Below are 19,748 nucleotides of genomic sequence, written 5' to 3'. Positions count from 1 at the left end.
AGTCCATTTCATAACTGAATTAAATAATGCTAAATTTAGTACCCAAAAAGGGGTTCTTTAATGTATTCATTTGCTCATTTGAACACGCATTTCTCTGTGCCCCTAATACCTGCATAGATTGATGGCAGGCACAAAGGGTCACCTTTTCATAGCGCGGTTAGTGATAGAATAAGGTAAAGGAAAAAGTCAGAAACGGTTTAGACTTCAGTAGACATAGATAAGAGAATTAAAAGGGAAAGCTGCATTTAATTTTAGAGATGATTAATTTGCATGAGAATAGTTGTCACCTACAAGACAATTTAAAGGAGAGCAGTCATTAACTGATATAAGAAACAATAGTCATCACCTACCACAAATTTTTATAGCCCAAACAAGGTACAAAACAGGGAGGACATTGTGCTAGAAGTTGGAATAGAAAATATATGATCCCTGCCTCTTTACTATCTGGCTGGGAAGACAAGATTAATTCCAGAAAGCATTATCTTCATTTTATCTCCACCTTCTCACTCCCTGGCCTTTTGTCAATATTTCTCCTCTGCACTCATCACTATCTGCCTTGTTTTAGTTATTCCTACATGCACATGTGATACTTGTGATACCAGACTATGAACCCCATGAGGGCAACAACTGTTTCATCGCCATATAAATAAAACCAGGCAGCATTCCTTACAACAGAGAACACATAACAAATATTAGTGAATGAATAAATCAAACTATAAAGCAGGATAACATATGCTAATGCCACATAAATGGGATCTTTGATCAGATATCACGTTAGCAAGGCCTTCTCCAGCCACCTGATGCGTATTGTTCCTCTGGTCTAGCAGCTCTTTAACCACTCACTCTGCTTCATTTGCAAAATTCTTATTGCTACCTTTCATATAGTAAATGTTAACTTATTTTTAGTATAATACAGTCGTATATAAGCTCTTTGGGAGACGGGAATTTGTTTTATCCACTGCCATAAAAATCCCTTCAATTTAGAGCACTGCCTGACACAAAGTTGCACTCCAGTATTTGTTGATCAAAGAAATGAAGAAATAAAAGTATAGGGAATACTGATAATTTTTGTTTTAGATAAGTTGATTTTAAGCCATCCAGATATGTTTAGTGAATACCCAAATACAAAATGAGAAGGAGCAGGTCCCTTATCTTCTTAAAAATCCTGAGTGATGTGCTAACATAATACTTACATGTTGGTTTAGGTGTTAAACTATCAATAATATCATGCTTTAAGGTGAATTCCTGTAATTCACATCCAAGAACTGTTTTCATCATTTGAACAAGTTATTCACATGTAATGTATCTGAAGCCGTATAAACAAGCAACTCCCCAAAGGATACTTATTTCAAACTAGCATTTGGCTGTGATGCGTGGTCCCTAAAGAGCTGACATTGCCCAGGAATATTCATTTCTGAGTGCTGCACTGAGATCAGGATTCCAGGACCTCTGCTGCTACTAAATAACAGATGTTCCAGTGTTTCATTTCCTTTTCACTGGCTAGAGGTATGGGGGATATAGGGGTGGCATAGATGGATTCTAAAATGCCTTCCAGTTCCAATGCTTACAGATTATATTATTGATAGTAAGGATGATTCTGATGGAGGAATGGGGAATGTGATGGGAAACAGCAGGATAATCACATTCCAGCTAAACACATGTGCTCTGTAACCACGACTTTTTACCTGTGCCTACATTTGGTGACATTTCCAACAGAAATACTTAAAGTGCATCAATAACAAATAAGTTCTCTCTCTGTCTCTGTCTCTCTCTCTCTCTATATATATATATATATACACTCTATATATATGATATATACATATTCTCTCTAAATATATGAGATATATATATATATTCACCAACCACAAAATGAAGAATTATATATTGCAGTTTCAATAGAAAGTTAATAAACTTCCTTCTACTAAATTTTTATGTATATAAATGAGTTTTAGGCTTTCTAATTTCTCTTCATCTTTTAATTATAACTATTCACATTTTCTTTGTTGAATGTCAAGAAGCCTGCTTATACTATGAAAAAAACAGTTGAAATATGTGAATGCTGGTTTTATATCAGAAATTGAGGATTATTTTTAATACCGTACAAGGAAATGTCCTTTACTGAATGTCCATATGAAATGGCCTTTTTTCATTTCCTGATAACATAATTAGGCTAACTAAGCAGCTAATACTAACTTAAAGATAATTAAATGAAACTCCCAAAAAGGCATAGTTAAAGTCTAGGTAGATAATAGTGCAGTGGGAAAGATACTGTTTAAAAGCGATTGATACAATACTATAAAATGTAATTAACATGAATTTGCTTTAATTGTAGTTGATTGTTTCATTTTCAAAAACATGCTCTCAAATACTGAGAGAACATAAGTTATCATAACTTGAACTTATTCATTTGATCAATGCAATAGTAAACTTTCCTCATTTTCTTTTTTACAAGTTAAGGAACATAAAAATAATTTTTCAAGATTTTTATATGTTTTCTCTAAGTGCAGCTTTTCATTACATAAGTTATTTCTCTCAGGGATGTATGGAAGAATTTAAAATATTATTTAAAAACATAGGAATATTAATACACAATAAATTATATTATCAGGATATTTAAAATAAAAATAAGTAGTCTTTCAGGTACATTTTCAGTAATGGTCACATTTCCTAATTGATAGAACACAGTGTAAATTAAAAGCCAGGACTAGTAATTAAAAAAGAATGTAAAATGTGTTAAGATTCCTAAACTATACTATTCTTTCTATGAGACACCAATACATATTCAAAAAGCGTAAAGACTCCATTGAATCAGCCAAAAATTACCAGCGTTCTCCACGAATAGTATATAAACTAATCCTACTAATCAGCCATTTAATGATTATTGAAAGACACTGCACTCTTTCTGTACTGCAACATTATAGAGCAAAAGTTGGAAAAAAGACTTCAGAAATGAAGCCATGACAAGAGTATCTGAATGGGAAACATGTTTCTATTATACATTCATTAAAATGCTTTAGCTGTATGTAACACAATAGCCAGTTAAAAGTATTTTAAGAAACAGTTGTTTGTTGTCTCTCTTAACAAGAACTCTGAAGTTAGGCAGTTTAATGGTTGATTCAGCAGGTTAAGAATGCTTGTTCAACATTTCTGCTCTGCCATTATTTGGTTTGTTGGTGATATTCCTACTCAGGGTGTTAAAATGACTACAGCAGCCATAAGCATCACATGTTCATAGAACGACTTGCAAAGAATAAAGAAAGGTCAGCCTTCCCAAGTGTCGGGGACTTCTAGAAGACTCCCCAACTATCCTGTTGGCTAAAACATCTTTACTTGTCCATTTCTAAACAAATCATTGCCAAAGACAGATGGGATTGGCATGACTGACTTAGACAACATATCAATTTATCTCATGAAACACTGGTTGAATACTACTTTTTTCTGAGCAAAGTTTTGTATCAAGCACCAAGCATCATGCCTATCATCCCGTGCATTTTTGATGAATAAACAAAGAAATCCTATGGTTTTTTTTTTATATGCTTTTTCTAATGGTGTCATACAAATGGAGATAGAGGAGGCACTCCAGTCTACTATGATCTTACTAGTTGGCATTTCTTAAACAAGTCTGCAGGAGGATAGAGTAATAATGATGAGTATCCTAGAGACCCTGTCATGTAGTGTTGAAAGATGTCAGTAGAACTCAGAAGAGCTTTATCTTCTGCAGAAAGAGACCACAATAGGAGCACTAATTGGAAAGATGCTGGTAGCATTTCTATAGTCTGTGCAAGAAATAGACACCCAAAACCAATGTGAAAAGTTCTGCTTTCTAATATTCTTAGCAAAAGGAATATTTAATGTATTTAAGTAATACCATAACTGGCATTTCATGCATGTACAATTCTACTATCTAAACATGATTGGGACATTCTGTGCCTAGAGAGAAAATATGACTAAAGAGGCCTGAAGATTTGAGGAGAGCAGTATAATCAATGACCAGATCAGAATAGCATAGTTACAACAAAAGTAAGTTATAATCCAAAAAAATAGAAAAATAAAGGATGAGAATCACCTATAAAGTCTACATGATCAAAAATGCAAACTCTTTCATGTTTTTTCTTTAAGAGAAATGAGAAGTGGAAATAACATTTCAGAGATCCATGGACTTGAAGTCTTAAGAGCTTAAATTCATGGGAAGTAATGGTAGGAAAGGCACAGTAAACAGAGATCGTTCCATTGCTGCTTGCAGGAAACAGCCTTCTTCTTTCTCTTTTCTTTACCTTTTAATGATTCTCTGGCTTCTTACTTGATCCATTGGGATAATAGGGACCATCTACAAATAGAGCCTTTATTTAGTGAAATAGTTGTAATAAGAAAATGCAGTACTTCATCATCACCTGAAAGCAAAAGGGATACTGCTGAGTACAAGGAAAGCCTCTGTCTGTAATTAGAAGTTATTTTCAATGAAGACAAGATTAATCAGAAGAAAAAAGTACAACATGGACTTCTGGAATATTATAACAAGATATGTAAATTTCCTTCTTGGTGATAAGTATAGCAAATTGCTTTATATTTTTCAATCTATTGCTACCAGTTTCATTTTAAGAAGTTAGAGGATTTTGCAATACAAACAGCTTTTGGCAACACATACTCTGGGTAGACCTTAAGTATCTCTATGTAGTTACTTTGAGTAGTCTCTGGTAGACCTTGAGGTAGAGCTTACTACTTAGAAACAGTTTACAGCAGGGCTCTTCAATTGCCTGTGGATCCAGGGCCTGTTAGGAACCAAGGTGCACAGCAGGAGGTGAGCAGAGGGCAAGCCAGAGAATCTTCATCGGTATTTACAGCCACTCCCCATCACTCGCAATACCACCTGAGCTTCACCTTCGTCAGATCAGCAGTGGCTTTAGGTTCTCATAGGAACACAAACCCTATTGTGAACTGCGCATGTGAGGGATGCAGATTGCACATTTCTTATGAGAATCTAATGCCTGATCATATGTCACTGTCTCCCATTGCCCCCAGATAGGACCACCTAGTTTCAGAAAAACAAGCTCAGGGCTCCCACTCGTTCTACATTATGGTGAGTTGTGTAATTATTTCTTTGTATATTACAATGTAATACCAATAGAAATAAAATGCACAGTAAATATAATGCATTTGAATCATCACCAAACCATCATCCCATTCTTGGTCTGTGGAAAAACCGTCTTCCACGAAACTGGTCCTTGGTGCCAAAAAGTTTGGGGACTGCTGGTTTACAGCAAGGCTCAGAAGTAGCAACACAAATGAGTGCTGATAAAGTTAGAAACTCTGTACGTGTCTAAAACAAGACTAGGAGAGCGATAAGAATCCATCTTTCTACTGCAAGAACTATCACCCTTCCAGATTTGGTTGCTATTAACTGGACTAACCTAAGCATTAAGATCATATAGGCTCTGAAAATCCTTCAGAGTCATTAGAATTTTTGAGGGCTAACATATACACCAGTACATGAGTCTGTCCAGGTTCTTACAAACACTTCCCTCTTATCAGATTACATGTATAGAGATATCCATCCGACAATGGAAGCAGAGCACTATAGCACTAACTAGGAGGTTGACATGTTGACATCAGGTGCTGCAGTGTCAGTGGTAAAATTTGTTTCTCTGAGATAAATGATTTCACAGCTAAAGATGGGAAAATTCAACATTAGGTGTAGCCAGCACCTGCTCTATGAGCTATTTGTCACTGTGGAATCTGGTTTTCTTCAGAGTGGCAGTGTCAACTACATATTTGCTATCACAAAAGTAGTTAAATTTCTACTTCACAGCTTTACTTGAATTCTGATAAAATATATTTTGTTCTACATAAGGGAGAAAGCTCTCTAACAATGAAGAAAGAAAAGTTCTCTAAAAATGAGGAACATTCTGACAAAGACAAATTGTTTGAGAACTTTCTCCTAATATGAATAAGTAAAAAGCAATGCTATTCTGATGCCAAGAGAACCTCTTTCTTCCTGAACCCCGGTGGGCAGAAGTTGTCCTATGAAATCTGTTTCTGCCTTTATCTATGTTCCTTAGAGGGAAGAGAAGCACAATTCCTAGATCTCACAGAGCATATTCAAGTGACTGAAGATATTACCCTCCTCCTCACTCCCCAAACACATGCCTACACTAAACAGAATGCAGTCATAGAACTTTCTTTCTGGCAAAGAAAGGCATTAATACTTAAGGGATATACCTAAGGATATTTAAATGGAATATGTTTGTGTTTCTGGCACCCCACATAAGAATCCAGATTCTAAATTTAGATTAAATGGTAAATGGATATTTAGATTTTTTTCCCATATCTTGGCTATTGTGAATAATGCTGAAATGAACATGGGAGTGTAGATATCTCTTAGAGATCCTGATTTTAATACTCTTAGATACATATGCCTAGAAGTGGGATTGCTGTATCATAATGGAGTTCTAGTTTCAAATTTTTGAGAAACCTCCGTAATGTTTTCCCTAGTTGCTGCACCATTTTCCATTCCCACAAACATACAATGGAATATTATTTAACCTTTAAAAAGATGGAAATCCTACTGTTAGCAGCAGCAAATCCACATAGTTCTGCAGCAACCTCAGTTCTTGCCTCCTCAGAAGAAAGAATTCAATTGAGAGGCATAAGGCAGAGAGATGGAGGCAAGTTTTAGAGCAGGAGTTAAGATTTATTAAGAAGTATTAGAGCAGGAACAACAGGAAATGAAGTACACGTGGAAGAGAGCAAAGTGGGGGACTTGAGAGATTCGAGTGCATGGTTTGACCTTTGACTTGGGGTCTCAGATGTAGGCATTCTGCATGTGCAGTGGCCTGCCAGCACCTGGGAAGGGCTACAAGCACAGGGTGTTTACTGGAGTTGTATCCGTGCTCACCTGAGGCATTCTTCCATTACCAGTTGAGTGTTCCTAGAAAAAGGTCACATACCAGTTAAACTCTGCCATTTTGCCTCTCAATACACGTGCTTGAGTCCATTACCCAGATTCTGAGATCTCATCAGGAAACTGCAGATCACTAGTTTCATTTGTTTCTATCTACTGGAAGACTGCCTTTGCTTGGCACCGGTTGTGACCAATTATTATTTTAGAGAGAATCACCTGATGATCACTTGACATTTCTAGTATGTGTGTGTTTGTGTGTGGAGGGGTCCTCTCCTACCCTGGTCATGTCTGCTTGACTACCTACTATAACACTACCATATGCAACAACATGGATGAACCTTGAAAACATTATGTTAGGTGAAATAAGCCAGACACAGAAGGACAAATACTGCATGATTCCATGTTCCTCCTCTCCCCTTTACCCTTGACAACCACTGTGCTACCCTCTGCTTCTATGAGTTTGACTGTATTAGTGTCCAGTGGTTGCTGGGGGGTTCAGGGGAGGAAAAAATAGGAAGCTCATCTTCAGTAGGTATAAACTTTCAGCTATGGTAGATTAATAAATTCTAGAAATCTGCTGTATAACATAGTCAACAGTACTGTATTGTACACTAAAAATTTTGTTAAAAGGATAAATCTCATGTTAAATGTTATTAACACAATTTTAAAAATTAAATAAGTATCTGATGTAATGCATATGCTAATTAGCTTGATTTAACCACTCTACAGGGCTTACATATTTCAAAACATCACGTTGGGGGCAAGCATGGTGGCTCATGCCTGTAATCCCAACACTTCGGGAGGCTGAGTTGGGTGGGTTGCATGAGCCCAGGAGTCTGAGACCAGCCTGGGGAACATAGTGAGACTCCATATCTAAAAAGAACAACATAAAAAAAAAAAAACCCATCATGTTGTACATAATAAATATATGCAATTTTTATTTGTCAATTAAAAAATACATATTTTAAAATGATAAACCATCATAAGCAAATTCTAATCAAAGTGTTTACGTAACAATAAGGTTACATAAATATATAATCTTTATAGTTAATGAAATAGGGATTGAGATTTACATTGTAAAACAGACCCTTCTTTCAAAAGTATCTCTTTTGTTACTGAAGTTCAGCTGTTTAATTATACTCTTGATTGCGTAATAAAGGTAGACAGGTAAATATGCAGTATGGAAAGCATTCAGTGTCTAGTTTGGACTGTGAGACTAAATCCCCACTGCAATCTGGTGGACACATTATTGAGTCTCAGATTCCGTCACACACATGGGTGCATATGGCTTTCTTAAAAGCTAAAGCTGCAAAACTAAAGCCACACTATGTACAGATTTACTCATTCCTAGTGTACACGTAATGTAAAAAAATGCAAATGACTTAAGAGTCCACTTTAATTAAGGGTTATGTAAATTATGCTCTATACTAGGGGTCTACAGACTTCTTCTGTTAAGTACTGTATAGTAAATATTTTCACTTTTGTAAGCCACGATGTCTCTCAAAACCACTCAGCTCTGCTGTTGTAACAAGCAAGCAATCAGAAAAGATGCAAACAAACATGTCTGAGTTTCAATAAAATTTTATTTATCGACACTGAAATTCGGATTTCATGCCATTTTCCCATATCAGCCATTTAAAAATGTAAGAATCATTCTTAGTTTTCAAGTGGTACAGAAACACGAGGAGGGCCAACTTCACCCACGGTCTGACATTTGCCACTCTGCTCTATAGAGGGGACCTTCCCAGGCCCTGGAGACCCGACATCGCACAAAGAAGAATGTGTTGTCCTGATCTCCTTGAAGCTTCTGAACAGCAATTCAGCTGCCATGGATTTGTTAGTGTTGATCACTTGTTCAGCACAGTCTTGTCTGATGGAGCAGACGGAAAGCGCTTACCATGTCTATCATCCACAGTTTTTGTTTCAAGATTGTTCCATCTTGATCTCATAGCATAATCCTCTAAGAAAAAAAAAATGTTAAAAGAACAAGACTTAAGCCTGGTTATGATTACAAAAATAGAAGTAACTGTACCACTCTAAAGATGTACTTTTGTCTATATTTCCCAGTGTTAAGAGTATCAAAAATGATCTCCTTTTATAAAACTGAGCAAGAGGAAGGGAAGCCTTACCTTATGGATGCCAATAACCGACCCTGAAAATGAAAATAAGATTTTTGCAGATGAGATAACTCTGATGGATTCAAAAGCAGACTCCACGTACTCAATTCTCTCTTCCAATTGGTGCTCCCTCTGCTTCACGTTCTTCAGTTCTTTAGAGAGCCTTATCATGGTTATAATACACACAGAGTGTCACTGTAGTACAGGGTCTTATCTTATGAGAAACAGGAGTATGAGCAGAAAAATACACAGTAGTGGGCCGAATTCAGATACTCGCTTCCAACATCACATTGCATTTTTACTTTCTGGGCAAGAAAAATGTAACATAAGACATAAAATAAAAATATTCCACAAGCCCAATACAGAATAAGAGGAAATAGTGGCATTGTTTTCTTTTTGCATCATCAGTTTTGAATCCCAGTGAATTATGCTGCAATACAAATTTGATTTTTTAAAATGTTGATGCCTTAAATACATAGACTGAAATAGATGTTTAATTTTATCTTTAAAATAAAATGGTTCCATCTCAATAATCTGATTCCATAGATTTCTTTCCTTTTGTTTATAAAGACTATGTTTATAAAGTCACCATTTACATAATTTAAACTTAATATTTACTTGAAATATACATGACAAACCACTAGTCATAAAGTGTAAAATGTAGATTATCTTTTATTTTATTTTTGGATCAATAATCTGGTTTAGTAATTATGATTTATATGATAGTTTAGACATAAATCTTCACTATCTCTCTCTCTAAAACTACTTAGATAGCATGCTTGAACATTGCAACAATGTGCTTCTTTGTAGCATGGAATATGCATTTTGCAGTCCCATTTTTTTCTCCTTCTAAAGAGAGGTCATACTGCCTACTGAAGAGGCAAATGAAATGAGGGTAAGGGCCTAAACAACTTTTAATTTAGGGAATATTCTCCATTAACGAATTCCCCAGAGCATCCTTCAGCGAAGGCCACAGGCTTCTTATTTCTCTGTATCAGTATTGGGGAGTTGAAACACTTAGAGGGTATTTGCTAGTGCCTGTCTCTCACACCCATTTTACCAGCTGGAGAGAAGTGTGTAGAAGTTCTAGTCAAATCAGCAATTCTCCTGGACCCTTTCTGATTTTTTCTTCTGTACCTTGTAAATCACAGCACAAACCTTTCTTTGTGATTCTGGTGTTAGCAAATGTCTCTTTTTTTTTTTTCAATGATCGCTTTTTATTTAAAAAATGAAAATATTATTTATTTGTTAAATGATGAGCATTGAATAAACAATTATGTGCCCTAGTACTTGTCTATGAAGGGCTAATATATGACACAAATGTAAAGCATAAAGGAAAAAAAAAAAAAAAACTTCTTTAGAATGGCTTTTAAATTTGCTTTTTTATTTCTAAAATAAAGACATACATACACACACACAAATACAGTTCTATTACTTTTTATGTAATACTTCTTATAAAGAAAGAAAACCCACCAATAACTCTCAAAGAGGTCCTGACCTTGAGTATTTAATTATTTCCAAATATCACCAAATGAGTGGCATCAGGGCAGAGAGGAGAACCACGTGCTTGCACAGACATGCTGAGGTCAGCAGGCAGTGGCACCAGAGCTATAACACCATCCAGTGACGTAACCCTGTTTGCATCACTGACACCTTTTTATTTGCCTTCCCATTCACCTGGTGAAGGGCAGGACACTGGAACAGATGGGAGTAAGAAGTGAAGTAGAAACACATCGAGAAGAGTTAGAAGGCATTTTAGAGTCACAAATAAGAAGTTATATTTCTAATAATGACATTGATCATATTGATAAATATTTATTGACCACTTCCATGTGCTAAGCACTATTCTAAGCCAAGAGAATACAGCAGTGCATAAAAGAGACAAAAACCTTTGCCCTTATGGATCTTACATTCTAGTGGGAAGTGGGAGGGAGGACAGATGAATACAAAATAAAAAAAAGTAAAATGCATAGTATGTTAGAGGGTAATACATGCTATAAAGAGAAAGAAAACAAGAATGAGGATAAAGAATGGTAGGGGGAGCTGAGCTGTGGATGTTGAAATTTTAAGTAGTGTGGTCAGAAAAATCTACACTAAGAAGATGACATTTAAGTAAATACTTAAAAGCAGTGAGGAATGAGCCTTGGATGTGTAGGAAAAGAGAAGTCCACACAAGTGCAAAGGTTCTGAGGCAGTAGCATGTATGGGGTCTATGAGGAACAGCCAAGGAGTTGTGCTAACACAGAGTGGGACAGGGAGTTAACCAGATCAGGTAATGTACGGCCTTGTGGACCATTCCAATGACTGCTTTTACCTACAGTCAGATTGGAAGCCAATGGAAGGTTTGAAGCAAAGAAGTAACAGCTATACAAAATTTCTAACATCTGCTTTAACAGGATCTATTTGGCTACTGGGCTAAACTAGACTGGGAGGGACAAGGCAGAAGCAGGCAGAGCACTCAGGAGGCTATTAAACAATCACTATGGCGGGAGAAGATGGTGGTTTGAAGCAGGTTGTTGGCAGAGGAAATGTAGGGAAGAGATTGGACAGTAAATATATTTCAAATACTAAGCTGACGTAGTTTTCTGACAGATTGGACAGTGAATGTAAGAGACAGAAGTATAAGATGACTGAGGTTTTTGGACTGAGCAACTTACAGATGGTGCTACCTTCAAGTAAACTGGGGGAGACACGGAGGAACAGAATGAAGGGGAGGATTAGAAGTGGAGCTGTGGATATGTTACTGTTGAGATACCTACTCCACATCAAGTGGAGATGACACACAGGCAGTTAGCTATGTGAGTCTAGAACCCGAAGAACAGGTCTAACCTGGAGGTACCCATTTGGGCATCATCCAAGAATAAATATTATAAAGCCAGTGACTAGATGTGATCAACATGGGAAGGAGTGTGAATATCACAGAGAAGTGGTGCTGATACTGGGAGCTGAATCACTCAAGTGTGAAGAAGTTGAGGCAACAAGGAGACTAAGAAGCAGAGACCAGTTTGGTAGGAGGAAAATAAGGAGAATGCAGAGTCCTAAAATCAAATGCAGCAAGAAAATGTTTCAAGGAGGATCTTGCAGTCAACTGTGTCAAATTCTGGGTCAAGGGAGAGGAACACTGTGAACTGACCTTCAGATTTAGCAATTTAGAGAACCATTAAAGGAACAGGTTTGGTGAAATTGTGGGGTAGAAAGTCTCATTGGAATGCAACAGAGACAGAATGAAAGGAGATGCATCAGCAATGGCAATTCTTTCAAGGAATGTGCTGTAAAGGGAGGGAGACAAATGAGGAGGTAGCTGGGAAACGAAGTGAAGTCAAAGGAAGTTTTTTCATTTGTTTGGTGATGGGCAGTGAGAAGAGATACAACATGTTCATGCCAATATTACATGAAGACCATCTCCTAGTGCAACAAAGATCGTTATGGCTGAATAATCTGTACCAAGGGCAACTTCCAAAATGATGGTCCTTGACCATGGTGCTTGGGGATCAGTTAACTTTAAATTCCTTAATACAAACCTTTTTTGGTTATCTTTTATTTTTCTCCTCCAAGTATGTCCATAATATAGTCACTTACTATCATGACAGAAAATGTTATACTACATTATGTTGATGTGAGATAAACACACCAACAAGACCCAACTTTCCCAACCTTGGCAGACTGAGTGAATAAGAAAAAGAGGTTTCCCAGGCACAGTCCTTTAATGCAAAGTTAATCTCATCCTAGATTCCAAGGTCCCCTGCAAAGAACCCATCTTTTCTAGGATTAACAAGAAAAGAATTATTATTCAATAAGAAAGTGTCCTGCTGTTTGGGACTGCTGACTCCTGTTACTTTGCAGCAAGGGCGCTCACATAGATGGGAACTTTGAGTTCTCGATTCTCTCCAAGCCACAGGGCCAGGGAGAGGATTCAGCCCCTGTGGGGCATTCCACACTGTGCAGCTGCCTCAGCTCTGCTCATTAAGATGAAACTCCTATGAAGGAAGGCACTTTATTTTCTATTGATTGGTTGTAATGTGACTGAACTTAGAGTTTCTGAACAACCCACTGTTTTGAACTCCAAGGTACATTTCCCCCACAAAGGAACAAAAGGATTATTATTCATTTAATCAAAGGAAGAGTAAACCTACCAAATCCTACTAAAACAACTACTCACAAAAAAGGTGAGTAAATGAAGCATAAAATAGAAACATGAAGTAGTAGTATTTAGGTTGTGATGTCCCTTATTCAACTTCCTGATTCTAGGAATCTCAAAGTACAGGAGTACCAACATTCATGTATTTTCAAGCTTAATATACCAAAACATAAACATTTGCATTTTCTATTCATTTTCTGAGTTCTACTCTAGCATAGTTTATTTTTCTGTTGGTATACATTAAAAGGGAAAAAGGAAAAGATATTAATAATCTTACTATTCACCCTCAGAGCACCATGTACTTCATACTTAACAGGTATAATTCATTACTTTTATTCATGCACTGCTTTGATTAATGTTTGTCTCTCTTATTAGATGGTGAGCTGATGAAGACAGTGATCATTCTCCTTCTTCAAGGCACTGATTTATTTTTAGTGCCAAACGTAGTTACTTAGCAAATGGGAAGTGGTTAAAAATATTTTTAAATAGATAATGAAAAAAAATTGAGAGGAAGGAACCAAAGAAAGGAAGGGTAGAGAGAAGGAGAGATGAGGTGGAGGAAGAGGGAAAAAGGAAAGAAGCAGGGAAGTTAACTGGCTTCCAATGTGTGATTATTGCAGATCTAGTTCTGTATTTGCTATTTTATATGCACCACCCCAATTAATCCTCGCAAAAAAGTATTATCATGCCTATTTTACAGAATTAAGAACTGAGACTCAAAAAGTTTGCAGTCACAGCCCTGGCATGTAGCAGCTAGACCACAGTCCTGTCTGAATTTGCAGTGGATCTGCTTCTCTCCTTTTCTGCTATATTGGAGCAACAGAAATAGCAACATGGCAGAGAAAGGCCACAAAGGAGATGAAAAATATAACCATCTGTAAATAGAAGGATGGGTGCAGTGGTTCATGCCTGTAATGCCAGCTCTTTGGGAGGCCGAGATGGGTGGTGGATGCCTATAGTCCCAGCTCCTGGGGAGACTGAGGCAAGAGGATTGCTTGAGCCCAAGAGGTTGAGGCTGCAGTCAGCTGTGATCGTACCACTAAAAGAAAATAGACAAAAAGGATCTTTCCTGTCTGCTTTGAAGGAATTAGACTCAGAACCGAAGCTTGACAAGCCATGGTGATGCCTCCTTTCTTAAGCCTATTTGTGCGTAGGGTCTCCGGCTTCCTGCAGTAATTGTCTACATTTCCAAGAATTCTGAGAAAGTTTCGCTCTGTTTCTTATCAACATACTTTGGTGGGGCGGAGCCACCTCAGCTTGATATTTTGGGATATAACCCTTTTCATGTTGGACACCTATATCTAGATATAGGTGATCTTTACAAAGTGTTGTCGTGTGCATGTAGACTGTATAGCCTGGCACCTGGGTCTAATTAAGACAGGCACAATCCATAAATAAATAATGATGACTTGTAAATCCTTTCTTCTATTGAAAAGGGCTAAATACAGAACCAAGTTGGAGAACAGGTATCTCTTCCTATATGAGCCTGGCCATGTATAATGACAAGTCCAAATGAAGATGCCTCTGTTCCAGTGGAACTACAGATATTTTTTTCATAATAATGTACTGCCTCCAATTATGAAAAGACTACATCTAAAAGGGGTTAGAAGGACCACCATAATTCTATTTCATGTTGATATTATTACCCCCAGTGATGCCTACGACGCTCTGAGGTGTTTGCCATTGTGCTGTGCTGGTAAATTGGCTACTCTGAAGTTGACGCTCAGCATCGGGCATACTCGGAAGTATGACCTGGACTACTGCTACTCCTCAAACCCATTACTTCTCTGTGCAGTGACACCAATCCACTCATGTTCTATTCTGTTTCTCTACCTTTGCTCCAGTTGGAATACTGTTTAATATTCCTGTGATTTCTCCCTAACTCTACCTCAACCTCAAGTTCCAGTTTAAATCTGACCTCTCTCCTGAATTACTGTAGCACTTTTGGTCTTCTCCTTGGCCAACCTCCTCTGCCTACCACACACATTTTAGCAAATACTGTAAACTGGATTAATGACTAGATCCTTGATTCCCAGGAAAGTTTGCAAGTTCCTTAGGCGAATAGTTCTTATCTCATTACTGAGTACTCCATGATGCTAAATACATGATATAGCATGATTTTGTTTTATAAAACTCAAAACCGAAAAAAAAGCTCAGTTCAAACTATTGTATATATATAATAGTTTTATAAAATATATATTATATATAATAGTTTGAACTGAGCTTGATATTTTAATAACTTGCTTTATATATGTATCCCATAAGTTTTCTGCCTCACTTGCCCACTTTAATTTTAAGAAACAACAACAAAATGCAGCAAAAGTATGTTTGTCCTCAATTATAAGAAATATTTGGCAATAGAAAACATGCTAACTTTAATATTTTATATTTTCTCTGCCAATGAGACTATGAAATTTCACACTTTATGTCAGACATATTTTGTGAAGGAGTGCCAGTGGATTGTCACATAAGCTGGTTGTCTACTATACTATCTGATGCTTTTTAAGAAGGAGAGTAATTGGGTTAGATTTAAATTAGTGTGTTTTTAGTAATTCTCAAATGTATATGCCTTCAAGTGAAACTATAATGAAGAATAGGAAGAAATAGCAAATGCATATGTGCACTTAATAAATACATTTGTTGATGATGATGATGGTGATGATGATGACAGTGGAAATGGAAATTTCATTTTCTTCTTCTACAGAAAGCCTTCCAATCCCTCCACTCTGCACTTAAAGCTATTGATTTATTTATTTTTTACTAAAGTTTGTGATGATATAAGATTAATCAGCATGCAAAGTATCTCAAAGTAGAAGGACACTGAGTAGTTTATAGACGGAAGTTGATTGACCACACTGCTATGAGTTGATTTCAAAAAGAGGTGTAAAATGAAATGACAAAATAAATCAAAGAGTCCACTAATCCTCATATAAGGGGCACCACTGACTTGAGTTTCATATTACATCAATCCTTTTATTTAATAGCTTCGGTGGAAACCACTCCTGGGAGCATCAAACAAGGCAGCCAGCCAGAAATGTCATTATCCCAAGCAACATTTCTATTGCATAAAGCTACTTAACTCAAACTATAATTTATTTTCAGAAAAAGCTGGTTTTACTTTTCCTGGATAACCCAATATTATATTATTTTCCGTATAGATTGCAGACAAACATATTTGGTCGGTAATGAATAGGTAAAAGGAAATCATTTCACTGTATTAAAATACATTTTTTCCTCAAGAGGAAAACACAGTCTGTGCTGAAGGCTAAATGAACATTTTGCTAAGAGTGCTAGGGCCAAGTTTAATTTAGTCATTCCCATGGCCAATAAAGAGTGTCCTACAAAGACCCTACCCAGCATATATTCTTTTTATGGAAGTATTCTGTGACTTCTTAGGTTATACTGCCATACTAAATTTGGCCATGTTACAAAACTGTGTGAACTAAACCTAAATCATATATTGTATTGTTTGATCAATGCTATGGTTTGAACATGTTCACCAAAGTTCATATGTTGGAAACTTAATACCCAATAAAACAGTGTTGGGAGGTGGGGCCTAAAAAGAAGTGATTAGGTCATGAGTTTTCTGCTATCACACATGGATTAATGCCCTTACCACCGGAGTGCATTAGTTGTTGCCAGAGGTTCTTGTTATAAAAGTGAGTTCTTCAACCACCCCTTGCTCTCTTGCTCTTGTGTTTTCTTGCCCTTCTGTCTTCTGCCTTTGAATGACAAAGCACAAAGCCCCTCACCAGATGCCAGCACCACGCTCTTGGACTTCCCAGCCTTCAGCATCAGGAGCCAAATAAACTTCTATAGTTTATAAATTCTCAGTCTCAGCTGTTCTGTTACAGCAACACAAAATAGATTAAAACAGTAAGTAAAATGCTGATAGATCATCAAGTAAATCTAAGTAAATATTTTAAAACTTAAAATTCCATACATCTGCATATAATGACATTATCTTCTTTTTAACTTGAGAACGTTCTATTTTACACAGCTTTTGAAGCTCTGAGTCAGTAAAATGGTTATCATTTTTTCCACACAGGAAGAGAACATGTTGAGGGGATCAATCTTCCCTAAGCACTGATAAATGAGTGAGTTTGCATTCTAATTACAGATATGGTTTATGTGTTTTCTCCTTTAAAATGTGATTGCTATAAGGTAAAGAAATCAGAGGATAACTTTTTATACTGCAACCAATAATTTTTGCATTACTTAACTAAGTATATTTCCAGTTTTGATGTCTTGAATGCCAGCCACTTAAAAGTTAATATTTTTTCTTCCTAGATGGGTAAAAGAATTCCCTTTTAGATTTATCTAAGTTTGTGAAGATTTTTTTATTATAATCATTTGTTTTAGAAACTAAAGTAGAGCTTGAGGATATTTTTAAAGAATACCAGAATACCTCATAATAAAGAGTCCCTAGTCTGATATGCTAAACAGGATTTAACAGCTTTTACAGAGCATAAATTTTTGCTGTATACTTTAATATGAAATTCATGCATGTGATGATATACAGATTATCCTTTAGAGAGATTTCATAAAAACACGAGAAGATATAAAATGTAAAAATGTAGGGAAGCAGTAAGTTTACCCCAGTGGACCAACTGCAAGAGAATAAAAAGTAGAAGCTGTGGGAATAATGATAAGATAATGCTAAGAACAATTAGCAAAGCTATGACGTAGAGTTAAAGTAGAAGTACCACGCCACTGAACAATCAAATATAGTCGGTAGGACCTAAGTTTTTAACATTATGTATCAAGTGGTCTCAAATAAAATTACTGGACATTTTAGAAAATAGTAAAGAGACTTCATTTACTGGTCACCCAATTGTGTTCATAGATTTTTAAACATCACATCACTATATGTATTTATTTTTAAAATGTTAAGGAAAATTTATTTATATTAACTGTAACCCTCATATTTTAGGGAAGCATATTTGGGTATATAGATTTGTCCTTTTTTTTTTTTTTTTTTGATATGGAGTCTGGCTCTCTTGCCCAGGCTGGAGTGCAGTGGTGCAATCTCAGCTCACTGCAACTTCTGCTTCCCCGGTTCAGGTGGTTGGATCTCCTGCCTCTGCCTTTTGGGTAGCTGGGATTATAGGCATGCACTACCCTGCCCAGATAACTGTTGTATTTTTAGTATAAATGGGGCTTTGCTATGTTGGCCAGGCTGGTCTCGAACTCAGTCTTTTACCCTTTTAATACATTTGGAGACCCTTTGTCTCTCACAGAGCATCTATAGCAAATCACTTAAGAGCATGCATGCTGGAGCCAGATGGTGGGCTTAAGTTTAAGCTCAATTGCTTGCTAATAATGAAATTCTGGACAATGTTCTAAAACTCTTTGTAGCTCAGTTTCCGAATTTGTTACATGTAAGTAATAATAATAGTGTCCACTTTACAAGCCTGTTATGAGGATTAAATGAGATGATACATACAAAACAGTAAGAAACAGTGCCTGGCATGCATTATACTGTCAGTCAGTGTCAACTATTCGTGATTACTGTGAGCTATAAGCTAGTCTACATACTATTTCAGCTTGAAATAATGAAGGAAATTATTCGTGCACAAAATCATTCAACAAATATTTGGTGAGTACCTACTGGTACTAGGCTGTGTCATCAATTGAGTAGATTAGAGCAAATTCTAATGTCAGACCCAAAAGGTAGACCAGCTTTCCAATCACAGTTACCCTACAAAAGGAATTTGGCAATAGATTCTGCTATGTATTTCATCCTTACCACCAAGAAATCAGCTGTGTTCTTTGGGTTCAAAAGATGGGAAAATAAGAAAATACTACTCTGACTCTTCTAAAATTCATGTAGGTATTTCTGTTATATTTTAAAAGTCTTTAAATTTAATAGGAATTTGACTTATTAAAACAGGAGACTTGTTGAGATGGGAGATGATTGAAGTCTAGCACATGAAAATGGTATTAAATCAATGAATAATATGTCCAAATTATGGATCAATTTGCAAAGGTTAAGGAGACATTCATTCCTTTATTCCAAAGCATTTCTTGAGCTTCTTATTTGTACGAGTCACTGTGATAGGACCCAAATATACAGAGACAAACAACCAGAAGCCTTGCTCAACAGTAACTAACAGTGGAGTGGGAATGTTTTGCAAATAAATTAGTGACAACACAAGATGAAAATATGAAACACAAGTATTATGTTGTTGTTATGGAGACAAAAAGTAGGAGGACAGGAGAGAAAAATCCCCTAAGAAGGTCAGGAACGTTTCCAAGAAGAGGTGGAATTTGTTATTAATCTTCAAGGATGAATGAATTTTCCATTGCAAAGACAGATAGAGAAGGAAAATGATGATGTCAAAGAAATGTCAAATGGTGATGTCAAAGAGAGAATACTCTTGAAGGAAGAGAAGGCAACGGTTTGACATTTGACATGGGTAAATTCAATCTTAGATTGATAGATTTTTGTTAATGAGTATAGAAATACAACTGTCAATTCTCACTAATAGAATATACAATTATGAGTCATCAAAAAATACATGTTATGTGAACCCTTGATATACATATTTATGTAAACGATATAAAGAAACTCACGGAAAAACCCCAATAAAAA

General features: G+C 36.3%; 1 protein-coding gene and 1 long non-coding RNA gene across 8 annotated transcripts in view; one reads left to right on the top strand and one right to left on the bottom strand.

The window, feature by feature from the left end:
- Positions 1-19,748, top strand: part of KCND2 (potassium voltage-gated channel subfamily D member 2) — a 484,439-nt gene that overhangs the window by 413,590 nt on the left and 51,101 nt on the right. The window lies entirely within an intron of this gene.
- Positions 16,157-19,748, bottom strand: part of LOC103883204 — an 82,739-nt gene continuing 79,147 nt past the window's right edge. For 6 of the 7 annotated variants that reach the window (XR_004183159.1, XR_004183155.1, XR_004183153.1 and 3 more), the window contains one exon: positions 16,157-16,998. This is a non-coding gene — a long non-coding RNA (uncharacterized LOC103883204). The remainder of the gene's footprint in view (positions 16,999-19,748) is intronic. The other variant, XR_004183158.1, reaches the window with a different exon arrangement.

This window comes from Papio anubis, chromosome 4 (genome assembly GCF_008728515.1).
Source record: "Papio anubis isolate 15944 chromosome 4, Panubis1.0, whole genome shotgun sequence".
Lineage (NCBI taxonomy): Eukaryota > Metazoa > Chordata > Mammalia > Primates > Cercopithecidae > Papio > Papio anubis.
Note: the sequence above shows the minus strand (reverse complement) of the source record. Positions and strands in the feature narration are given on the sequence as shown.